Raw genomic sequence first — 26,375 nt, 5'->3', positions numbered from 1 at the left:
GGGCTCTATGCCCAAATCCCCTAGAAATTGTTGACACAACCTCTTACATTACTCTCTTCTTTTCCTTTTTTTTTCTTTTTTGTTTTATTTTAGTTCAAGTTCGGTAAATTTATTTTGTCAAAATCAATTGGAATCTTGAGCAATACTGAGGAAACAGGACATCAAATAAAAAAAGTTTTCTGAAGTTAAAGGCACAGTACAAACAAATGATCCCCAGTCATAAAATTATTAATGCAGTTTGGGATACGGGAAAGTGGGAGGGGAGTTAATCCAAGCTACAGCAATGAAGTCTTCAAACCACCTTCAGAACAGGGCTGCTGATTGTTCCTTTCATCTTTACTTGTGACCCTGAGGTCCCCCCCAAAAAAAATTTTAAAAAAGTTTATTTTTTCATTGGAGAATCACGGCTGTTAATTTGCTTCGAGTTGTTGAAGCTACACAAGGTTTAGTCTGGTTGAGTTAAATCTGTTTTCCATATTAGCTTGATTGGCAGGTTGACCTACTACAAAGCAGGCTCAGTTTCCCCACCTGTAACCCCCTGGGAGTGGATTTCCCCATATCCATCACTGTTGTAAAAAGCTCGTCCGTAGCCACCTCTACCAAATCCTCTGCTGCTGCCATGACCACCTCCACCTCTTTGACTGCTGCTTGCACGGCTGCTGCTGAAGCTGGAACTGCTGACACAGCTACTCTGTCGACGGCCTCTGGCACCAAATCCTCCACTAAAACTACTACTCTTAGAAGGTCCACAACTGCTGCCCTTATGGTGTTCGAAAGCCATGTTTTCTAACCAAGATGGCACTTCCTGTTTTGCTTCAACAAGGAGATCCAGTAAATCCTTAGTGATATTTATATTCCTTTCATTAAAGAATGAGGTGGCAAGACCAAGGTTTCCTACATGCCCCGAATGGTCTATGCCGATGCACATAGTCTTCGATATCACTAGGCAGGTCAAAATTAATAACATGTTTCACATTTGAAATATCCAATCCTCTTGCTGCTACTGCTGTAACCACTAGAATTGGTCTTTTTCCTGAGTGGAACTGGTGAAGGGCCGCTTCTCTATCTCTCGGAGAACAGTCTCCATGGATACTGGTGCAGACATATCCTTCCACCGTTGCATTTAGGAGGTCAAGCAGAAATGTTCTTTTGTCTGTCTCCTCCACGCAAGCCACTTTTTGTGTGATGTTTTCTGAAGTAGACCCAACTTTTCCTACAGCCAGAAATATGTACTCATCTAAGAAATCATGGGTCAGCATCTATATTTCCTTAGGAAAAGTAGTACTAAACATCATAGTGCGGCGGATTCCTTTTGGAGGCATAGTGTCTTATTCAACGATTCTATGTATCTGAAGTTCAAACCCCATACCTAACATCCAGTCAGCTATATCTAACACAGTATTTGCAGAAGTCTAATCTGATCTCTCTCTCCATCATGTCCAGTAGACATCCTGGAGTGACTAGTAACAAGTGGCATCCATGTTCGAAGTCTCGAATCGGCTGAACAATTTCAGCACCGCCATAAAGCATGCAATGATGGACTCTAGATCTGTATGATAATTTTGCTGGCTTCCTCCTAGATCTGCACTGCCAATTCTCTCGTTGGCGCCAGAACCAAGGAGATTGGATACTGTTTAAGACGCCCATGTCTTCCACTTTCCTTCATGGATCTCAGAGCCTCTCTTGGACCATCAGCATAAATCTGACTCCAGATGGACAAGGGAAATGCTGCAGTGTTTCCCGAACCTGTTTGAGTGCAAGCCTTCAAGTTTCTTTTCTCTTTGATAATAGGAATAGCATGCCTCTGAACCGGAGTAGGGCAAGTTCAAATGTTTCCCATAATAATTTTTCCCAACTCAACATTGATGAAAATTTCAACGTGTGGAGGACAAGGACAGTTGTTGCCTGTTGCTTCAAATGGAATATCACCGTATTTCTCAAAGTTAATCCCAGTATTGCCTCCAGAAAAGAGTTCCTGTTCCAGGCATTCACTTGGTGGGAGTGGCTTTGACCAGTCATCTTCATCTGATTTGTCATACCAGCGACTATTTCCACCTCCTTCAAATTTGCCAAAGCTACTTCTATTTCCATGGCTGCCAATGTCATCATAGTCTAACTGTCCCTGATCATCAAACCTTCCCCTTGATCCACTTCCACGATCACCAAAGAAACTAGACTTCCCTCTTGAATCACTCCGGGATCCAAAACTGCTGGAGGGCACCCTCCAGTGGTGAACAACGGTACTGCGCATGCGCAGGTTTTGCACCTGGTGTCAGTTGGCCAGTAATATGCTAATGAGGGGGCGGTACCATGCTAGTGAGGTGATTCATTCTCCGCCAGTCCCTGGAGGACAAGTAGTGGGGTGATAGCGGGGTGACCTGTGCCCCACCAATCCCTGAGAGATTATTAGCATACTGTTGTGTATATAAGGCGAGTGACTTTGCAGCTTGTGGTCCCCTGTCCCTGTTCAAGAGAGCTGTACCACAGTAAAGGTTTGTTCGCAGAAGAATCCTGTTGCCTCGCGTTGTTCTTGCTGGCGGGACGTTGTACGCATTCTTATTTTTACTAGAACTCCACCCAGAACTGTCTTTGCCATAGAATCCTTTAGTAGCTTCTCAGTTCCTTAAATGAGGAGGGATATAGCGCCCTTTGCTTACTGTACTTTCTTCAGGCTGATTATCTGAAGAGTTCTGGTCTAGGCCAGCGAACTGCTGGTCCAGCCCGAGCACATTTTTCCACTGCCACATCCTGAAGAGTACCGAAAATTCGGAGTCTTCTGCTGCTGTGCAAATGCTGGCTTTACGGCCAAGGCCCTCTAAAGAGAGAACTGTGGCTTCGAAGAGCCATGTTACTCTTTTCTTATTCAAAACACAAATACCCCTTTTCAAAGTGAGTGAGGTTCACTATAAAGTGCTTCCTGTAGCTCAGAGATACTATGATAGAATGGAAAAAAAATACATGTATCTCTTTCGCAAAGGCAGAACATTAATTAAATACAAAAATCTGAAACACAACTGATATGCAAGCACTGTTGATTCATAGAAAATTAAGAAAGACACAATTCCCGGGGTGTTATAGAAATGTAGAACACCGTATATCAACAAAGACAAAACAGTCAAATACCAGGTGTCCTGTGCTATGCAGACCAGAACCACCACTAAAGCAGGGCTTTCAAATTCCAAGTTGTATAGGGCTCTCTGCAAAATCTGTGGGCTTCAAATATCAGATATCGATATAGAAACTGCATGCAGAAATTATGAGTATTTTTGTGAACAATGTGCTATTAGTATTTTAACATAAAAGCTAAATTCCCTGCAAAATTATTTAGAAGGAAGTTTTTGTTAAATATAAAGCCATTTGCTTGAAAACTCATTACTTATTATGAATTAAAATCATAATTAGACATGGTGCTATAGGCACTTTTCAGCTCAGGAAGAGAGAATTTCAGTTAAGGTCACATAAGAATATGTAGCAAGACTTGGTTTCAAAAACAAACAAAACAAAACAACAGCAGAGATTAAGTAAATATACACTATGTGTAATTTTATGTGTTTCTATTTATGATGGTATCTTGTAAGGATAATCAGCAGAAATCTTGTAATTTCCATGTGTTGGTGTATGATTTATATCAGTCCTCATAGCCAGAAAAAAAAAACTCACTAACATTATTTTTACTTGATATGTGCGATGCAGAGTAAAATTTAAATTATAAGGCCATAGATAGCTATTGAACTATTTATCTATGTAGAGTCTATCTGATCTGTAAGAATTTGATACTACTATTGATGAACATGTATGTACATGTAAGTGATTCATGTTGCCAGTTTACTTGGCTGTCGTGATTCCTATAGTCATCATCTGTCTTGTAAAACAATGGATGATTAATCAGTGGCAAAAATTACCATGTTTAATTTAAGAGTTGGGAAACACAGAGGAGATAGTTTGTATTTTAGATTTTAGACTTTCTTTTTATTCAACATCATATATTTAAATTAGAAGATACCATTCAAAGCATTATGTGGAGAATGATCTATGTATTCTCTTTGTTAATTATTGGTTAAGACATCCGTTTTGTATGGATATTGATAGTTCTAGGAGACACAGGTTCACAGCCAACATCCTGTCATTCTTAGATTTCTTCTACCCTGTCTGTCACAATGATCCCTGAGCCTTAGTTGTGGGCATTATGTTGTGATTTCTCAGTTGGTGCAGGAATCACAGCTTTGTCTTTTTTATTTGTTTTCTATATTGGAAGTTTCCTTGGTGGAAGATAAAAACTGAACTAAGCTGTGGGCATAAGAATCAATATTTAGAATGTAGGTAGGCATTGTGCTGTTTTAGAAATAGTGCTTGCAGGTTTTCCTCCAAGATCCATGACGTCACTAGGCCTAGGAAGTTGACTAAGTTCCAGATATCGCATATTTCTCTCTTTTTGAGTGTGTCTTCAGACCAAGTAGATAGCTATTGGCTACTACCAAAGTATGAGTGCAGGTACTGTGTCCTTAAGGTTATCATGCCATGTTGGTTGTGGTTTTTTATAAGTATCATACCTCGGTAAGATCTGTTGATACCTCCTGTCCTATGAAAGCTTGCATAGTGACATGTGGCATCATGAAAGACAGTCTTCAGGGAAGAAACTTTCAGGTCAGATATATCTCAGGGGCCTATGGGCCTTGTGTCTGAAGTACATCTTGCCTTCAGCAATATAAACTTACCCTACACATTTGGAGTACAACCAAAGACAAAAACAATCATTCTGTAAATGTAATGATTTCCATTTCAGGAGTCTCTTGGACAACTCCAACTACAATTCAAAAGAGGACGTCTCAGAGTTATTTTTACTTGCTTTGTTGTTTTTTTTTGTTTGTTTGTTTTTGGGTTATAATTATGTCTCCTTTCTCTTCCTCAAAACTCCTCTATATATCCATTTTCAAATTCAAAGCCCATTTCTTTCACTATGTATGTGTGTGTTCCTAAGTATAATCTTTTCAGTGTGTTTAGCATTATTTGTATATATGCTTTCAAGGCTGATCATTAGACAAACAGTTGCTGCTCTCTTTCCCAGAGAAGACCATCTCTTTCCAACACTCAGCTTTCCTTGGTTGACTACAGCTCTTTGTGTAGGATTGAAGCCTAATGGGCTTTTCAAGTTCAACTTGGCATGTTGAGTGTTGCCATCACTCTTCAGCTCCTGCTAGAGCACTCATGTTAGTGAGAAGTTATGGGCGGTATAGATTTTGATATTACAAGGGGATACAGTCACATAGTAAACTCTCTTATACACTGACTCTTATAATAATTCAGCCCCTTCTACAATGTACTCTGAACCTTAGGTGCAGGAATGTCCTATTAATGTATCCATTTGGACTGGGCTCCACAATTCTGCAGGATGACAGGTTGTGGCTTTCCATAGTGACCTTCATCTACTACAAAGAAAGAGTTCCTTGATTAGGAGTAAAGACCACACTTATCTATAGATATAAGGACAAATATTTATAAATTGTTTTCATGTATTATACTGGTTTAATTAATTAGAGGTTGTAGATTCTCATTCATGAAGCATGAATTTTCTATCAATGAATAATGTGATAGATTTCCAGTACCTACCAAGAATATATTTCCTTTTCTTGAGTGGGTCTTGAGTCCAATAGAGGGCTCTTGGTTACCCCCAAGGTAGGAATGTCACTACTGAACCTTTAGAGTTATATTACCATGCTGTTTAGTGATGTTCCAAGGCATAGAGAGAAAGGATAACTAGCTGCCTCCCTCCTTTGGAGGTTTCCATGGTACCTTTTGGTACATCAGTGAAAAGAGATCCTGCAAAAGGTTTTCTGAAAGATACATTCTTAACACTGAAACTTCTTTCATTTGTGTTAGGCAGCAGACCTCCTGGGATTTCTTTTAGGTGAAACAATTTGAAGCAACTATTATGGTCTGCATATGAAAAGTCCTCACAAACACATGTCTTTCCATCTTGGTTTCCGTCTGCTGGGTGCTATTTGGGGAAGTTGTAGAATTAGGCTCTTTCTGTCATTCTCTCTTCTTTCTGTTTCCCTGTGAGGTGAACAGCTTTGCATCACAACGTCCTTGTATGAGAATGGTCTTCCTCAACGTGAATAGAAGCATGGTGGGAGCCAGGCAGCCTGGACAGAAACCTACTAAACCATGAGCCATCTTTGCTTAGTTGTATATGTCTGGCATTTTTCACAGGGATAAAAATGTGATTCATCAAGTTGACTTTAAAACTATATTAAATTCCAGTATTATAAAAATGTCATCTGAAAGGCAGAATTAGAAAGGTTATCTTGGTCCTCCTTAGCTCACGTACCTGGCACAAAGAACTCACAAAGAGAGGGATAGCAAGGTAAAAGAGAAACTTATTCATTTGAAGAACAATAAATATAGCTCTTTCTGCCTTCTATTATCCTCCAGCTACCAATCATGGTTGTTATGAACACATAAACCAACAGTAAACAAATGCAATTTTAACTGTTTTGTTGTCTAGCATTAAGCATCCTTCTCCTTGCATAATGGCTGCTTGATGGAGAATCATAAGGTCTGAATTTTCAGAACAGCATAGAGGAAAACATAATAAAAATATATGAAATCTCTACTTTTGTAAATATTCTAAATTGCTAAAATAATGATTCAGCATATGAAAAAGGAGGAAGTTGTTTTTTTTTTTTTACAAAAATGAGTGCTTGGCTAGTATGCAAAATCATATGATATGTCTCCAATACCAAAAACGATATATAGAAAAACCTGTTTTCACTTAGTTGAAAGCTATCTGGACACAGTAGCCCATGCTTCCAATCTTATCCCTCAGAAAGCAGGATCTATGTGAGTCTGAGTACAGCCTGTTCTACATAGTAATTTCTAGGCCAGCCAAAGCTACAGAGTGAGACATTGTCTCAGGAAAAAAATGAACAACAACAACAACAAAATGTAAACAGTATAAAACACTTGGAAGATAAATATAGTATGATATGATATTTGAGATAAACACATAAATACAAAGTGGGTAAGGGATTTATAGAATCAACAAATAATGAGAATTTTATTATAATAGTATATAACTTCTTACACAGAGCACAATATCTGCATATATTTATTCCAGCAATGTAGAAAAAGTTGTTGAAGGATCTTCAGTACAGAGAAAATAATCAGAAGTAAAAATTAAAGTATCATAAACATATTTCTTTTATTCAAAAGTTGCATTTTTATTGAATTTCATTTCTTACCTGACATTTACAAATTGGACATTCATCCAAGATATAAAGAACCACTAAAGAAATAGACTATCACATATTTAAGTCATAATAAGAATATTGCATTCAAGAGGAAAATTATATATTATTGCTTCAATATATCCATCTGTGTTACTAGAGGTAGAATACAGTATAGTAACTTTCAACTTAATACAGAAGTTTGGATCTTAAATTCACTTCACAATTCAAAGCTAGCAAATGTAGTGGTGAAAATATATGTATGACTGAATTCTTTAATTACTTACAAACTGGATCAGCATTCACTATCCAGGAAATTCAAAACAAAACAAGCAAACAAATAAACAAAAAAACATGAGTAGATGTATAGAAATCAACTATTCAATTGTTGATTCTTCTAGTACAGAATCAGCAAAGTTTGTGGGCAGTAAAGATTCAAATGAAATAGTTAACAGTAACTCAAATTATTTAATTACACCCTTGATAATTGTTAAAGGACGAAAACACCTTAATGCATTTTGAAACAATACGTGCTGCTGTGGTATGAATGGGAAATGTCCCCTGCAGGACCACATAGTTTTACACTTTGTTGTCCTGTTTTGAGAAGATACCTTAGAAATTAGAACCTAGTTCAGAAAGTAGGTGGTCCTAGTTCAGAAAGAGAATAATTGAGGGTGGTCCTTAAATTAATACACACAGCTGGTCCTGTCCTGAGCTTGTTTGTTTCTATAATATGAAGCAGTAGAGCTAGGTTGGAGATACTCCAAGTTTCTCAGGTGCTATGAAGCAGCCAGATCAATGTTTTCCTACTATGAGAAAACTTCTGGAGCCGTGATCCATTGTAAATGCTACATTTTCTGCTTCTGTTTATGATACACATGGTCACAGCAATATAGACAGCAATACATGTCTTTTAGATTAGAATATTAAATGCTACCTATGTCTTGTTTCTCCTTTCTCAGACTAAAAATACACCTTGCAACCCAGGAGAATACAGAAAGTTAAATGATAAGTATTTATCGCAAATCTTTCTCAGGCTATCATTCATTTTAGTTGCAAAATGTCAGCTAGCTGACTGAAAACATCGTTTTAGGGAAGTTGGGCTAGTTGAAATTAAGACGATAATCTGGAGCTTAAAATGGGGGGGACGGTATATTTGACTGCAGCTCCCTGTCAAAGTATCTCTGTAGTCCAAAGAAAAGACATTGGAGTTTTCTTAATACCTCTAGATAGGGTGAACTAAAGCTAAATGCCAGGTCTCTTCAGCATTTCTTTCTGAACTATATATCTCAGTGTTTATAAGTGGTAAATGCTGGTTTTTTTTCTGTTTTTCCACCTATTTATTTCCTATCTATTACAACAATGGATTAGAATAGAAAGAAACATGAGAAATAAATACAATAGTAGGCTAAATTAATATTGTTATTTTATTGAGACACTTTAATTAGTCTGTACAGAAATTAGTTAGTTCTAAATAATATGTTTGGTATTTCTTGCGTTATTCTGCTTGTGCCTTAATACAGAGGAATCAGATAGTATTATAAGAGCTCTCCCTAAGAAACTGGCAATTCATTGTGTATTTTATATGTTAGTCCTTATTTTTATCCAAATAATTTTAATAATACTAAAGTGCCATAAGCCTGAAATAACATACTTCATTTTTCTTTTTTTCATTGGAATACTTTAAGTACATTTCAAATGTTATCCCCTTTCCTGGTTTCCCGTCCATAAACCTCCTATACAATCCTCCTCCCCCTTCTTCTATGAAGGTGTTCCCCTCCCCATCCATCCACCTCTTCCTGCCTTCTTGCCCTCCCGCAGGACCAAGGGCTTCTTCTCCCATTGGTGCCCATCAAGACCATCCTCTGCTACATATACAGCTGGAGCCATGGGTCTGTCCATGTGTACATTATGGGTAGTGGTTTAGTCCCTGGGAGCTCTGGTTGGTAGGTATTGTTGTACTTATGGGGATACAAGTCCCTTCAGCCCCTTCAATCCTTTCTCTAACTCCTCCAACGGGGAACCCAGTCTCAGTTCAATGATTCACCTCTATAACTGTTATGATCTGGGAAAGCCTCTCAGAAGACAGCCATATCAGAGTCCTTTAAGCATGAACTTCTTGGACTCAGCAATATTGTTTGCATATATATGGGGTGGCTGCATATATATATGGGGTAGATCACCAGGTGGGACAGGCTCTGAATGGCCATTCCTTCAGTTTCTACTCCAAACTCTGTCTCCATATCTCCTCCTATGAATATTTTTGTTTCCCACTTTAAGAAGGACCGAAGTAGCCACAACTTTGTTCATCCTTCCTCTTGAGCTTTATGTGGTCTGTGGATTGTATCTTGGGTAATTCAAGGTTTTGGACTATTTATCAGTGGGTGCATATCATGTGTGTATTTTTGTGTTTGGGTTACCTCACTCAGGAAAACATTTTCTAGTTCCATTCATTTGCCTATGAATTTCATGAAGTTTTTGATATTTGAGTAAAAGTCCAATGTGTAGATGTACGACATTTTCTGTGTCCATTCCTCTGTTGAAAGACATCTGGGTTTTTTCCAGCTTCTGGATATTATAAATAAAGCTGCTATGAATATAGTGAAACGTGTGTCCTTGTAATACTTTGTAGCATCATTTGGGTATATGTCCAGGAGAGGATTAATTAGGTCTAAAGTTAGTACTAAGTCCAATTTCCCAAGAAAGTGCCAGACTGATTTCCAGAGTGGTTGTAAGAGCTTGCAATCCCACAAACAATGGAGGAGTGTTCCTCTTTCTCCACAACTTCTCCAGCATCTGTTGTCACCTGAGATTTTGATCTTAGCCATTCTGACTGGTATGAGGTGGAATCTCAGGGTTGTTTTGATTTGCATTTCCCTGATGAGTAAGGATGTTGAGCATTTCTTTAGGTACTTATCAGTCATTCGATATTCCTCAGATGAGAATTCTTCCTTTAGTTCTGGCCCCATTTTGTAATAGGGTATTTGTGTCTCTGGAGTCTAACTTCTTGAGTTCTTTGAATATATTGGATATTAGCCCTATAATAGGTGTAGGATTGTTAAAAATATTTTTCCATATCTTTTTTTTTTGCCACTTTGTCCTAATTACAGTATTCTTTGCCTTATAAAAGCTTTGTAGTATTATGAGTTCCCATTTGTTGATTCTTGATCTTAGAGCATAAGCCATTGATGTTATGTTCAGGAAATTTTTCCCAGTGCCCATGTGTTCAAGACTCTTCCCCACTTTTTCTTTTATAAGTTTGAATGTATGTGGATTGATGTGGAGGTCTTTGATCCACTTAGACTTGAGCTTTGTACAGGGCAATAAGAACAGATCTATTGTGCTCGCTTCGGCAGCACATATACTAAAATTAGAACGATACAGAGAAGATTAGCATGGCCCCTGCGCAAGGATGACACGCATATTCGTGAAGCGTTCCATATTTTTCCAAAGACCATCTGGAACCCTGGTGCACTGAAGCTCCCGGAAACGGCGGCACAGGTCTTCCTGGTTGCTGCCGCTGCACAGAGCCCGTGGGCAGCACCCCACGAGCGAACTTGAGCCCCGGGACCACAGGTAAGACCAACTTTTCTGTGCAAGAAAGCTGCCTGGTGAGCTTGGGACACACAGAAGCAGAATTCCTCTAGGACCGGGCAAGTTCTGTGTTTACCGGAAGTCCCACAACCGCGGATCCCAGCCCGCAGCAGCTCTCTGCCCCCAGACCCTGTGAGAGAGAGACCCAACCGCCTGGTCAGGTGGGCACTCCTGAGGCTGCAGAGCGGAAGAGACCACCAACACTGCTCACCCCTGCCCACATCCCTGGCCCAAGAGGAAACTGTATAAGGCCTCTGGGCTCCCGTGGGGGAAGGCCCAGGAGCGGCAGGACCCCTGCCTGAGACACCACTGGAACCTGAAGGAAACAGACCAGATAAACAGTTCTCTGCACCCAAATCTTGTGGGAGGGAGAGCTGAACCTTCAGAGAGGCAGACAAGCCTGGGAAACCAGAAGAGACTGCTCTCTGCACACACATTTCAGACGCCAGAGGAAAAAGCCAAAGACCATCTGGAACCGTGGTGCACTGAAGCTCCCGGAAATGGCAGCACAAGTCTTCCTGGTTGCTGCCGATGCACAGAGCCCGTGGGCAGCACCCCACGAGCGAACTTGAGCCTCGGGACCACAGGTAAGACCAACTTTTCTGTTGCAAGAAAGCTGCCTGGTGAACTCAAGACACAGGCTCACAGGAACAGCTGAAGACCTGTAGAGAGGAAAAACTACACGCCGGAAACCAGAACACTCTGTCCCCATAACTGACTGAAAGAGAGGAAAACAGGGCTACAGCACTCCTGACACACAGGCTTAGAGGACAGTCTAGCCACTGTCAGAAATAGAGGAACAAAGTAACACTAGAGATAATCTGATGGCGAGAGGCAAGCGCAGGTACCCAAGCAACAGAAACCAAGACTACATGGCACCATCGGAGCCCAATTCTCCCATCAAAACAAATATGGAATATCCAAACACACCAGAAAAGCAAGATCCAGTTTCAAAATCATTTTTGATCATGATGCTGGAGGACTTCAAGAAAGACGTGAAGCACTCCCTTAGAGAACAAGTAGAAGCCTACAGAGAGGAATCGCAAAAATGCCTGAAAGAATCGCAAAAATCCCTGAAAGAATTCCAGGAAAACATAAATAAACAAGTAGAAGCCCATAGAGAGGAGACACAAAAATACCTGAAAGAATTCCAGGAAAACATAAATAAACAAGTAGAAGCCCATAGAGAGGAGACACAAAAATCCCTGAAAGAATTCCAGGAAAACACAATCAAACAGTTGAAGGAATTACAAATGGAAATAGAAGCAATCAAGAAAGAACACATGGAAACAACCCTGGATATAGAAAACCAAAAGAAGAGACAAGGAGCTGTAGATACAAGCTTCACCAACAGAATACAAGAGATGGAAGAGAGAAACTCAGGAGCAGAAGATTCCATAGAAATCATTGATTCAACTGTCAAAGATAATGTAAAGCGGAAAAAGCTACTGGTCCAAAACTTACAGGAAATCCAGGACTCAATGAGAAGATCAAACCTAAGGATAATAGGTATAGAAGAGAGTGAAGACTCCCAGCTCAAAGGAACAGTAAATATCTTCAACAAAATCATAGAAGAAAACTTCCCTAACCTAAAAAAAGAGATACCCATAGACATACAAGAAGCCTACAGAACTCCAAATAGATTGGACCAGAAAAGAAACACCTCCCGTCACATAATTGTCAAAACACCAAACGCACAAAATAAAGAAAGAATATTAAAAGCAATAAGGGAAAAAGGTCAAGTAACATATAAAGGGAGACCTATCAGAATCACACCAGACTTCTCGCCAGAAACTATGAAGGCCAGAAGATCCTGGACTGATGTCATAAAGACCCTAAGAGAACACAAGTGCCAGCCCAGGTTACTGTATCCAGCAAAACTCTCAATTAACATTGATGGAGAAACCAAGATATTCCATGACAAAACCAAATTTACACAATATCTTTCTACAAATCCAGCACTACAAAGGATAATAAATGGTAAAGCCCAACATAAGGAGGCAAGCTATAGCCTAGAAGAAGCAAGAAACTAATCGTCTTGGCAACAAAACAAAGAGAATGAAAGCACACAAACATAACCTCACATCCAAATATGAATATAACGAGAAGCAATAATCACTATTCCTTAATATCTATCAATATCAATGGCCTCAACTCCACAATAAAAAGACATAGATTAACAAACTAGATACGCAACGAGGACCCTGCATTCTGCTGCCTACAGGAAATACACCTCAGAGACAAAGACAGACACTACCTCAGAGTGAAAGGCTGGAAAACAACTTTCCAAGCAAATGGTCAGAAGAAGCAAGCTGGAGTAGCCATTCTAATATCAAATAAAATCAATTTCCAACTAAAAGTCATCAAAAAAGATAAGGAAGGACACTTCATATTCATCAAAGGAAAAATCCACCAAGATGAACTCTCAATCCTAAATATCTATGCCCCAAATACAAGGGCACCTACATACGTAAAAGAAACATTACTAAAGCTCAAAACACACATTGCACTCACACAATAATAGTAGGAGATTTCAACACCCCACTCTCATCAATGGACAGATCATGGAAACAGAAATTAAACAGTGATGTCGACAGACTAAGAGAAGTCATGAGCCAAATGGACTTAACGGATATTTATAGAACATTCTATCCTAAAGCAAAAGGATATACCTTTTTCTCAGCTCCTCATGGTACTTTCTCCAAAATTGACCATATAATTGGTCAAAAAACGGGCCTCAACAGGTACAGAAAGATAGAAATAATCCCATGCGTGCTATCGGACCACCACGGCCTAAAACTGGTCTTCAATAACAATAAGGGAAGAATGCCCACATATACGTGGAAATTGAACTATGCTCTACTCAATGATAACCTGGTCAAGGAAGAAATAAAGAAAGAAATTAAAAACTTTTTAGAATTTAATGAAAATGAAGATACAACATACCCAAACTTATGGGACACAATGAAAGCTGTGCTAAGAGGAAAACTCATAGCGCTGAGTGCCTGCAGAAAGAAACAGGAAAGAGCATATGTCAGCAGCTTGACAGCACACCTAAAAGCTCTAGAACAAAAAGAAGCAAATACACCCAGGAGGAGTAGAAGGCAGGAAATAATCAAACTCAGAGCTGAAATCAACCAAGTAGAAACAAAAAGGACCATAGAAAGAATCAACAGAACCAAAAGTTAGTTCTTTGAGAAAATCAACAAGATAGATAAACCCTTAGCCAGACTAACGAGAGGACACAGAGAGTGCGTCCAAATTAACAAAATCAGAAATGAAAAGGGAGACATAACTACAGATTCAGAGGAAATTCAAAAAATCATCAGATCTTACTATAAAAACCTATATTCAACAAAACTTGATAATCGTCAGGAAATGGACACTTTCCTAGACAAATACCAGGTACCGAAGTTAAATCAGAAATAGATAAACCAGTTAAACAACCCCATAACTCCTAAGGAAATAGAAGCAGTCATTAAAGGTCTCCCAACCAAAAAGAGCCCAGGTCCAGACAGGTTTAGTGCAGAATTCTATCAAATCGTCATAGAAGACCTCATACCAATATTATCCAAACTATTCCACAAAATTGAAACAGATGGATCACTACCGAATACCTTCTACGAAGCCACAATTACTCTTATACCTAAACCACACAAAGACACAACAAAGAAAGAGAACTTCAGACCAATTTCCCTTATGAATATCGACGCAAAAATACTCAATAAAATTCTGGCAAACCGAATTCAAGAGCACATCAAAACAATCATCCACCATGATCAAGTAGGCTTCATCCCAGGCATGCAGGGATGGTTTAATATACGGAAAACCATCAACGTGATCCATTATATAAACAAACTGAAAGAACAGAACCACATGATCATTTCATTAGATGCTGAGAAAGCATTTGACAAAATTCAACACCCCTTCATGATAAAAGTCCTGGAAAGAATAGGAATTCAAGGCCCATACCTGAACATAGTAAAAGCCATATACAGCAAACCAGTTGCTAACATTAAACTAAATGGAGAGAAACTTGAAGCAATCCTACTAAAATCAGGGACTAGACAAGGCTGCCCACTCTCTCCCTACTTATTCAATATAGTTCTTGAAATTCTAGCCAGAGCAATCAGACAAAAAGGGAGATCAAGGGGATACAGATCGGAAAAGAAGAGGTCAAAATATCACTATTTGCAGATGACATGATAGTATATTTAAGTGATCCCAAAAGTTCCACCAGAGAACTACTAAAGCTGATAAACAACTTCAGCAAACTGGCTGGGTATAAAATTACCTCAAATAAATCAGTTGCCTTCCTCTATACAAAAGAGAAACAAGCCGAGAAAGAAATTAGGGAAACGACACCCTTCATAATAGACCCAAATAATATAAAGTACCTCGGTGTGACTTTAACCAAGCAAGTAAAAGATCTGTACAATAAGAACTTCAAGACACTGAAGAAGGAAATTGAAGAAGACCTCAGAAGATGGAAAGATCTCCCATGCTCATCGATTGGCAGGATTAATATAGTAAAAATGGCCATTTTACCAAAAGCAATCTACAGATTCAATGCAATCCCCATCAAAATACCAATCCAATTCTTCAAAGAGTTAGACAGAACAATTTGCAAATTCATCTGAAATAACAAAAAACCCAGGATAGCTAAAGCTATCCTCAACAATAAAAGGACTTCAGGGGGAATCACTATCCCTGAACTCAAGCAGTATTACAGAGCAATAGTGATAAAAACTGCATGGTATTGGTACAGAGACAGACAGATAGACCAATGGAGTAGAATTGAAGACCCAGAAATGAACCCACACACCTATGGTCACTTGATTTTTGACAAAGGAGCCAAAACCATCCAATGGAAAAAAGACAGCATTTTCAGCAAATGGTGCTGGTTCAACTGGAGGGCAACATGTAGAAGAATGCAGATCGATCCATGCTTATCACCCTGTACAAAGCTTAAGTCCAAGTGGATCAAGGACCTCCACATCAAACCAGACACACTCAAACTAATAGAAGAAAAACTAGGGAAGCATCTGGAACACATGGGCACTGGAAAAAATTTCCTGAAGAAAACACCAATGGCTTATGCTCTAAGATCAAGAATCGACAAATGGGATCTCATAAAACTGCAAAGCTTCTGTAAGGCAAAGGACACTGTGGTTAGGACAAAACGGCAACCAACAGATTGGGAAAAGATCTTTACCAATCCTACAACAGATAGAGGCCTTATATCCAAAATATACAAAGAACTCCTGAAGTTAGACCGCAGGGAAACAAATAACCCTATTAAAAAATGGGGTTCAGAGCTAAACAAAGAATTCACAGCTGAGGAATGCCGAATGGCTGAGAAACACCTAAAGAAATGTTCAACATCTTTAGTCATAAGGGAAATGCAAATCAAAACAACCCTGAGATTTTACCTCACACCAGTGAGAATGGCTAAGATCAAAAACTCAGGTGACAGCAGATGCTGGTGAGGATGTGGAGAAAGAGGAACACTCCTCCATTGTTGGTGGGATTGCAAACTGGTACAACCATTCTGGAAATCAGTCTGGAGGTTCCTCAGAAAATTGGACATTGAACTGCCTGAGGATCCAGCTATACCTCTCTTGGGCATATACCCAAAAGATGCCTCAACATATAAAAGAGACACGTGCTCCACTATGTTCATCGCAGCCTTATTTATAATAGCCAGAAAATGGAAAGAACCCAGATGCCCTTCAACAGAGGAATGGATACAGAAAATGTGGTACATCTACACAATGGAATATTACTCAGCTATCAAAAACAACGAGTTTATGAAATTCGTAGGCAAATGGTTGGAACTGGAAAATATCATCCTGAGTGAGCTAACCCAATCACAGAAAGACATACATGGTATGCACTCATTGATAAGTGGCTATTAGCCCAAATGCTTGAATTACCCTAGATCCCTAGAACAAACGAAACCCAAGACGGATGATCAAAATGTGAATGCTTCACTCCTTCTTTAAATGAGGAAAAAGAATACCCTTGGCAGGGAAGGGAGAGGCAAAGATTAAAACAGAGACTGAAGGAACACCCATTCAGAGCCTGCCCCACATGTGGCCCATACATATAGAGCCACCCAATTAGACAAGATGGATGAAGCAAAGAAGTGCAGACCGACAGGAGCCGGATGTAGATCGCTCCTGAGAGACACAGCCAGAATACAGCAAATACAGAGGCGAATGCCAGCAGCAAACCACTGAACTGAGAATAGGTCCCCCGTTGAAGGAATCAGAGAAAGAACTGGAAGAGCTTGAAGGGGCTCGAGACCCCAAAAGTACAACAATGCCAAGCAACCAGAGCTTCCAGGGACTAAGCCACTACCTAAATACTATACATGGACTGACCCTGGACTCTGACCCCATAGGTAGCAATGAATATCCTAGTAAGAGCACCAGTGGAAGGGGAAGCCCTGGGTCCTGCTAAGACTGATCCCCCAGTGAACTAGACTATGGGGGGAGGGCGGCAATGGGGGGAGGGTTGGGAGGGGAACACCCATAAGGGGGGAGGGGGATGTTTGCCCGGAAACCGGGAAAGGGAATAACACTTGAAATGTATATAAGAAATACTCAAGTTAATAAAAAAAATAAAAATAAAAAAAAAAGAACAGATCTATTTGCATTCTTCTACATACTGACCTCCAGTTGATCTAGCACCATTTGTGGAAAATGCTATATTTTTCTCACTGGATAATTTTAACTCCTTTGTCAAAGATCAAGTGACCATAGGGGGTTCATTTCTGAGTTTTCAATTCTATTCCCTTGATCTACCTGCCTGTTTCTGTACCAATACCATACACTTTTTAATCACTAGTGCTCTGTAATACAGTTTGAGGTCATGGATGGTGATTCCTTCAAAAGTTCTTTTATTGTCGAGGATAGTTTTTGCCATCCTGTGTTTTTTGTTATTAAAATGAACTTGCAAATTGCTCTTTTGAACTCTATGAAGAAATGATTTGGAATTTTGATGGGGACTACATTGAATCTGTAGATTGCTTTTGACAAAATGGCCACTCTTACTATATTAATCCTGAGAATCCATGAGCATGGGAGATGAAAGTTCTATAAATATCTGTGTATAACTTTTGCTAAGTTTCTGTTTAGTTTCTATTTCTATGATCTGTCTTTTGATTAGAATGGGGTGTTGAAGTCTCTTATTATTATTGTGTAAGGTACAATGTGTGATTTAAGCTTCACTTAGGTTTTTTTTTTTTGAATGTAGGTGCTCCTGCATTTGGAGTATAGATATGCAGGATTGAAAGTTCACCTTGGTGGATTTTTCCTTTTATGTATATGAAGTGTTCTTCCTTATCTTTTTTGATGACTTTTGTTTGAAAGTTGCTTCTCTTCAATATTAGAATTGCTACTCCAGCTTATTTCTCAGACCATTTGCTTGGAAAATTGTTTCCCAGCCTTTTACTCTGAAGTAGTGCTGTCTTTGTCACTGAGGTGTGTTTCCTGTATGCAGTAAAATGCTGGGTCCTCTTTCTGTATCCAGTCAGTTAGTCTATGTCTTTTTATTGGGGAATTGAGTCCATTGATTTTAAGAGATATTAAATAATCATAATTGTTCTTTCCTGTTATTTTTGATGTTAGAGGTGGAATTACGTTTGTATGACTCTTTTTGTTTTGTTATAAAAGATTACTTTCTTGTTTTCTTCTATGGTGTGGTTTCCTTCCTAGTGTTGGACTTTTCCATCTATTATCCTTTGAGGAAAGACATTGTATAAATATGGTTTTGTCATGGAATATCTTAGTTTCTCCATCCATGTTGAGAGTTTTGATGGACATAGTTCCTGGCCAGGCATTTGTGTTCTCTTAGGCTGTGTATGACATCTGCCCAGGATCTTCTGGTTTTCATCATCTCTGGTGAGAAGTTTGGTGTAACTCTGATAGGTCTGCCTTTATATGTTACTTGACTTTTTCCCCTTACCGCTTTTAGTATTCTTTCATTGTTTTGTGCATTTGATGTTTTGACTATTATATGATGGGAGGAAATTCTTTTCTGTTCCAATCTGTGTGGTGTTCTGTAGGCTTCTTGTATGTTTATGGGCATCTCTTTCTTTAGGTTAGGGAAGTTTTCTTCTATGATTTTGTTGAAGATATTCACTACTGGTCCTTCAAGTTGGGAGTTTTGCTCTTTTCTATACCTATTATTCTTAGGTTTGATCTTCTCAATGTGTTCTGGATTTCTTGGATGTTTTGGGTTAGGAGCGTTTTGCATTTTATATTATCTTTGATGGTTGTGTCAATGTTTTCTATGGTATCTTCTGCCCCTGAGATTCTTCTATCTCTTGTATTCTGTTGGTGATGCTTACATCTATGATTCCTGCTCTCTTTCCTAAGTTTTCTATCTCCAGTGTTGCTCCCTTTGTGATTTCTTTATTGTTCATATTTTCATTATTTGATCCTGTATGATTTTGTTCAATTCCTTTGCTTGTTTGGTTGTGTTTTCCAATAAGTCTTTAAGGGATTTTTGTGTTTCCTCTTTAACGGCTTCTACTTGTTTACCTGTGATGTTCTGTATTTCTTTAAGGGAGCTATTTATTTACTTCTTACAGTGCTCTATCATCATCATGAGATGTGGTTTTTAAATCCAAATCTTACTTTTCTGGGATGTTGAGATATCCAATATTTGTTTTGGTGGGAGAACTGGGCTCTGATGATGCCAAGTAGTCTTGGTTTCTGTTGCTTAGTTGCCTGCGCTTGCCTCTTGTCATCTGGTTGTCTCTGTTGTTAGCTGGTCTTGTTCTCTCTGACAGTGGCTTGACTCTCCTGAAGGCCTGTGTGTCAGTACTTCATGAGGCTGGCTTTCTCTCAGCTGGGTCTGGGTACAAAGAACTGTGAGACGGGGTCATATCTGGGTGCAGGCACAAACCAGAAGTGTCCTCTCCCAGACTGCTTCTGGGTTCCTGTGTACTGAGGGCTCTAGGTGGTTCTCTCAGAGCAGAATTGATGGTCTTGCCTCTGGTCTCAGTTGTGTCAGCACTCCTTACGACTGGCTGTCAGCTCCGGGCTCAGGCAGAAACCAAAAGTGTCCTGACCTTGACTTTCCAAGGTTCCTGTGTCTAGAAGGCTCTAGGCAGTTTCCCCAGGAATGGAGCAAAAGTAGCTGTCTCCTCCGAGGTCTCAGGATTATCTGCACTTCTGAGAGTCTAGCTCTCTCCTCCATGGGATTTGGGTTCAGAGAGCTATGGTACCAGGTCAGCATCAAGCACAGTCAGAAACAGATACTTCCTTTTTCAAAAGTCATTATTGTCTTAAAAAAAAATTCAGGTTCTATGATCTGAAGTAGAATAGGTAAGTGGGTAGCATAGTGGTTCTTTAGGCTTTTCCACTGTATTTTCCTACAGTGTAAAGCAGACATTTTTCAACAACATGGATATGTTTTTTTTTTTGCATGAATCATTATTGTATCTCTTGAAATAGTTCTGCTTTATCTTTTTCCATGATTATTGATGATATTGGTTCCTCTCATTCTCATAGCACCTCAAATCATGTGTGTGTGTGTGTGTGTGTGTATATATATATTTTTAATAATATATATATTATTAAAAATATATATATATATAATATATATGTATTTTAATAGCTGATCAGGATATTTTAACAATATAATTATTAGTTTTAATTACCAAACTAACCCAATCTGGAATCACTTCAAAATTAAGATTTTTGCCAAATCAAATGTTTTCTGGGGGAATGTCTATGTGGAATATTATATTAATTGAGTCATGAAAATTCACTACAAACTGTATTTCCCTATATCGGTTAAAATCTAGTATGTTTTAGTCTGGAGCTGAACATGTGACACAAGAAATAGAATGGGGGGGGCACTGAGGAGATGGCTCAGCGGTTAAGAGCACTGACTGCTCTTCCAGAGGTCCTGAGTTCAAATCCCAGCAATCACATGGTGGCTCACAACCATCTGTAATGAGATCTGATGCCCTCTTCTGGTGTGTTTGAAGACAGCTACAGTGTACTTATATATAATAAATAAATAAATCTTAAAGAAAAAGAAATAGAACGGGGAACACATAATAATTGTAGTCAGATATTGAATTAATAGACCTTTGTGACCTTGGGACATTAAGGTGTAGTTGAGAGAAATAATGCTATAGGGGGAGCTCCCCATAGAAAACAGACACTCATGGATTAACCTTTAAATTTTTTATTTTAGCTTTTACAGTTGTGTGGGAGTAGGTGAGTATGTGCGTGTTTGTGTGTGTGTGTGTGTGTGTGTGTGTGTGTGTGTGTGTGTGTGTATGTGTGTTTGTGCATGTGTGAATGTCCATACAGATTACCTTAGAAGCCAAAAGAGACTATCAAATACCCTAGAACTGGATCAAGTTACAGACAATTGTGTGTTAATGAATGTGCATTTTGAGAACCAAATTTGTATCATCTACGAGAGCAAGCCTAGCATTGAGTAATCTCTCCAGGCTCCACTTAGCTCCGTTTTATAATTTCTTTATTTGCTGTCTTATTGGTGATCTCGGTTCAGTTCTGTGGAGATTTTTATGACATCACTGGGGTGAAATGATGCATTTAAACTCTCGTGTTTCAAAGGCATGACTATACTTCCAGCATAATGTCACGCTTGTCAATCTTCCCGAAGGGACGTCTCCATATGTGGGATACTATGTACAAGGTAAATGCTACTATATAAGTCAGGACTAGTGGTAATAACAGCCTGGGGGTAGCAACTATCCATAGTTTCTCATGTGTGTCTGGAGCACTGCTCCAGTAATCTTAAGGGGAATTATAAACTGGAGTAAATATTTATGAAAACATAAAGGTGAGTGAAAAGCACAGAAAAGAGGAGAGAGGGGGGGGACACAAAAATAGAGAGTCTGAATAAATGCAGTAATATAGTTAAAACTTGTATCAAATAGAATATTACAATTAATCTATTTTTAAGTGGATATTTTCTTTATTCTTTAATTGGAATATTTTTATTAACATTTCAAATGTTATTCCCTTTCCAGGTTTCCCATCCATCAACCCCCTATACTATTCCCCTCCCCCTGCTTCTATGAAGGTGTTCCCCTCCCTGTCCACTCACCTCTTCCTGCCTCCCTGCCCTGACATTCCCCTACAGTAGGGAGTCAAGCCTTGGCAGGGCTTCTCCTCCCATTGGTGCCCAACAAGGCCATCCTCTGCTGCATATGCACCTGGAGCCATGGGTCTGTCCATGTGTATTCTTTGGGTAGTGGTTTAGTCCCTGGGAGCTCTGGATGGTTGGTTCTGTTTTTCTTATGGGGCTGCAAGCCCATTTAGCTCCTTCAATCCTTTTTCTAACTCCTCTACTGGGGACTCCACTCTCAGTTCAATGGTTGGCTGAAAGCATCTGCCTCTGTATTGCCATGCTCTGGCAGAGCCTCTCAGAAGATGGCTGTATCAGGCTCCTGTCAGTTTGCACTATTAGTATCAGCAATATTGTCTGGGTTTGGTGGCTGTATGCATATGGGCTTGATCCCCAGGTGGGGCAGTTTCTGGATGGCTTTTCCTTCAGTCTCTGCTCCAAACTTTGTCTTTGTATTTCCTCCTGTGAATATTTTTTGTTCTGTCTTCTAAGAAGGACTGAAGCATCCCCACTTTGGTAGTCCTTGAGCTTCATGTGGTCTATGGATTGTATCTTGGGTAATCTGAGGTTTTGTGATAATATCCATTTATCGGTAAATACATGCCATGTGTGGTTTTGTGTGTGTGTGTGTGTGTGTGTGTGTGTGTGTGTGTGTGTGTGTGTGTGTGTGTTTGAGTTACCTCACTCAGGATGATATTTTTATAATTGTATCCATTTGACTAAGATTTCATGAAGTCATTGTTTTTAATGGCTTAATAGTGTAAATATACCACAGTTTCTGTCTATTCCTTTGTTGAGGGACATCTGGGTTTTTTTCCAGCTTCTGGCTATTATAAATAAGGCTGCTATGAACATAGTGGAGCACGTGTCCTTGTTATATGTTGGAGCATCATTTGGGTATATGTCCAGGAGTGGTATAGCTGGGTTTTCAGGTAGTATTCTGTCCAATATTCTGAAGAAACTCCAGACTGATTTCCAGAGTGGTTGTAACAGCTTGCAATCCCACCAACAATGGAGGAGTGTTCCTCTTTTCCATATCCTTGACAGCATCTGTTGTCACCTGAGTATTTGATCTTAGCCATTCTGACTGGTGTGAGGGGGAATCTCAGGGTTGTTTTGATTTGCATTTCCCTGATGACTAAGGATGTTGAGCATTTCTTTAGGTGCTTCACAGGCATTCAATACTCCTCAGTTGAGAATTCTTTATTACATTTCAAATATTATCCCCTTTCCCAGTTTCCACCCCAGTAACCCTCTATCCAATCCCCGTCACTCTGCTTCTATAAGTGTACTCCAGCACCCACTGAACAACTCCCTCCTACCTCCCTGCCCTGGCATTCCCTACACTGGGGCATCAAGAATCCACAGAACCAAGGGCCTCTTCTCCCATTTATACCTGACAAGGCCATCCTCTGATACTTAAGGGGCTCCAGCCCTTGATTGCTTCATGGTACTCTTTGGTTAGTGGTTTATTCCCTAGGAGCTCACACCAGTCATAATGGCTAAAATCAAAAGCTCACATGAAAGCTGATGCTAGTGAGGATGTGGAAAAGAGAAACACTACTCCATTGTTTGTGGGATTGCAAACTGGTACAACCACTTTGGAAATCAGTCTGATGTTTCTTCAGAAAATTGGACATAGTACTACCTGAGGATTCAGCTATACCACTCCTGCGCATACACCCAAGTGATGCTCCAACATATAACAAGGACACATGCTCCACTATGTTTATAGCAGCCTTATTTATAATAGCAAGAAGCTGGAAAGAACCCAGGTGTCTTTCGACAAACAATGGCTACAGAAAATGTGGTACATCTACACAATGGATTAGTACTCAGCTATCAAAACCAATGATTTCATGAAATTCATAGGCAAATGGATAAACTAGAAAATATCATCCTGAGTGAGGTAACTTGAACACGAAAAAACCCCACACATGATATGCACTCACTGATATGTTAATAATTGCCCAAAAGCTTGAATTGCCCAAGATACAACCCATAGACCACCTGAAGCTCAAGAAGAAGGAAGACCAAAGCGTGGATGCTTCAGTCCTTCTTAGAAGGGGAACAAAATACACACAGGAGTAGAAGAGGAGACAAAGTGTGGAGAAGAGACTGAAGGAAAGGCCATCCAGAGACTGCCGCAGCTGGGGATCCATGCCATATACACCCATCAAACCCAGACACTCTTGCAGATGCTGAGAAGTGCAAGGCAACTGGAGCCTGATATAACTGTATCCTCAGAGGCTCTGCCAGATACAGAGGTGGATGCCCACAGCCAACCATTGGACTGAGAACAGAGTCCTCAATAGGGAAGTTAGAGAAAGGACTGAAGGAGCTAAAGGGGTGTGCAGCCCCCTAGGAAGAACAACAGTAAGCAAACCAGACCTCCCCAGAGCTCCCCGGGATTCAATAAATTTATATAAAACAATTAAAACCCATGCTCATGGAGAGTGAATCTGTATGAAAGGCAATCATAGCATACAATCTTTGCCTTTTCAGTGTTAATGTGGAAAAAATGAAATTTACATTTTTCATATACAGATAGCTATCTCTAAATGATGAAATTGTGGCTCATGTTTACTTTTTCTTACTTCTTAAGAACTTGCAGATTGCCTATTATGAACATTAGCTTCAGAGCCAGACATTTAATATAACCTTACAACGGGAATTTTTTATAATAAAATTCTACAAAAATGTGGCACTTTATTTTCCCAGATATTTACTGTAAACCAATCTGCCATTTACAACTTAAATGCAGGGAAAATATTCCATCCTGTTGAGTCCAGTGTGATTGAGCTCACCTGTATGATATAAATTGCGTTTTCTATTAGTTTGTATGGCTATAAAGTCAATAAAAGGAACAGCAGTCTTCCCCATAGAATGCTCACATGCTGTAGCTTTCAGCTTATTATATAGCAAAAAGGAACAAAATACTCATAGTAACAATGTATTTTTAATAGGTTCTCAAGCTGTCCCTTTCACTGAGAGTTGTGGCTGAATACAGATGTGGCTGCTGTGAGGCTTTATATGGGTGGACAGCTGAACAAAAACCAGGTAGGGAGACATTTATCTAACACAAATGCGTGGGCTCCTGAGGCGTAAAGCCCACTGATTTCCACTGGGTTACTAGTTCTGTTTTTCCCAAATGTGGTTCTAATTTCATGGGCAAAATGCTTTGTAGGAAGCAAAGCAAAGACGATTAAACATGAGTGCTCTGAATAAAAGCCAGTACAGAGGGGCACTGAGTAATCCACAAAAAAAATGTTATTGTAGAAAGAAAGAATAAAATATTATCATAGGCTCACTCACTTGAAGCGAATTCTTAGCAATTTAGGCTTAACATTAAAATTTTACGTTAAGTTTAAAATTTACTAAGATAAAGCCTGATTACACTTGGACACGTGGAAAACATATTTCTCTTCACCCAGTTTCTTGGATGTGAGACTAAAGATTCGCTTTATTCATGGAAATCTAACTTGAAGCTCACTCTAAAATTATTTCACCTGAAGTTGATGTGGATTTCATCACTCCAACTAAACACTGGAAGGTGGTTAAGCAAACGTTTTCCCCCATCCCATGTACTCAATCTGCAAAGATCGGACAACCATTTTCTAGTTTATTCTCTAATGTTCTCGTTTCATCAATGTATGGGAGAGGTTCATTTTAAAATCTGAAAAATTAATGGCAATTAATGTCAACCATTTCATTTTTATTTTTTCTTATTTTTGATGTGAAGTCTCTAGCTTAGGTCAGTCTAGATTGGTATATGTAGCTGAGGTTGGCCTTAAAATATGTCTCCTTCCTTCACATCCCAAGTTCTGATTTTACATGTCTTTCCTATCACACCCCCTACCTATGGGGGACAAATCTAGAGCCTTCTATATTCAAAGCACACATTACAATGACTGTACAATATCTCTTTCACTATATAATGAAAATATGTAGTGGTGAAGATTATATTAAATTGGAGGAGGTTTGTAGCTAAGGGATGGTGGGCTTAATACCTGCTCAACTTCAATGTAATATTCTATGGAAAATGTAAGTGTATTGTTGTCTGAACTCCAAATATTTCAAGAAAGCACAAAGAAATTTCGCATCACAATGTGTTGTGAAGTAGTTTTTACAGTGCAAACCAAAGGAAAAAAAATGACTTGTGTGGAATATTTCTGTTTTCTGGCCTGAAACTTGAATGCAGATGTGAAGTATTGACCATCTAGAAGCAAATTATGTCACTGGGTCTGGAATACAATTCCTGCAGTATGATAGAAGTTGAATGTTTGCCAGATACAGTCCATTTAAACGTGTAACAATATTTAGGAAGTAGAAAGGACATACTGAAGGCTACTAACTCTGTAATTAGTAACAATGTATAAAACTGATCGATGGTTTTTTCTTTCAGATAATTAATAAAGACATCTTATACAA

The 26,375-nt window shown here is 39.2% G+C and overlaps 1 non-coding gene and 1 pseudogene across 1 annotated transcript; one reads left to right on the top strand and one right to left on the bottom strand.

The window, feature by feature from the left end:
- Positions 1-59: 59 nt before the first annotated feature.
- On the bottom strand, positions 60-2,661 carry Ddx3x-ps1 (DEAD-box helicase 3, X-linked, pseudogene 1; annotated as a pseudogene).
- A 7,905-nt stretch (positions 2,662-10,566) lies between these two features.
- On the top strand, positions 10,567-10,673 carry LOC120098743 (U6 spliceosomal RNA). The gene has a single exon (XR_005497153.1). It is a non-coding gene; the product is annotated as a U6 spliceosomal RNA (small nuclear RNA).
- The last annotated feature ends 15,702 nt before the right edge of the window (positions 10,674-26,375 follow it).

The sequence above is a fragment of the Rattus norvegicus genome, chromosome 19, assembly GCF_036323735.1.
Source record: "Rattus norvegicus strain BN/NHsdMcwi chromosome 19, GRCr8, whole genome shotgun sequence".
Lineage (NCBI taxonomy): Eukaryota > Metazoa > Chordata > Mammalia > Rodentia > Muridae > Rattus > Rattus norvegicus.
The sequence above is the reverse complement of the archived record's forward strand: the minus strand, read 5'-3'. Positions and strand labels throughout refer to the sequence as shown.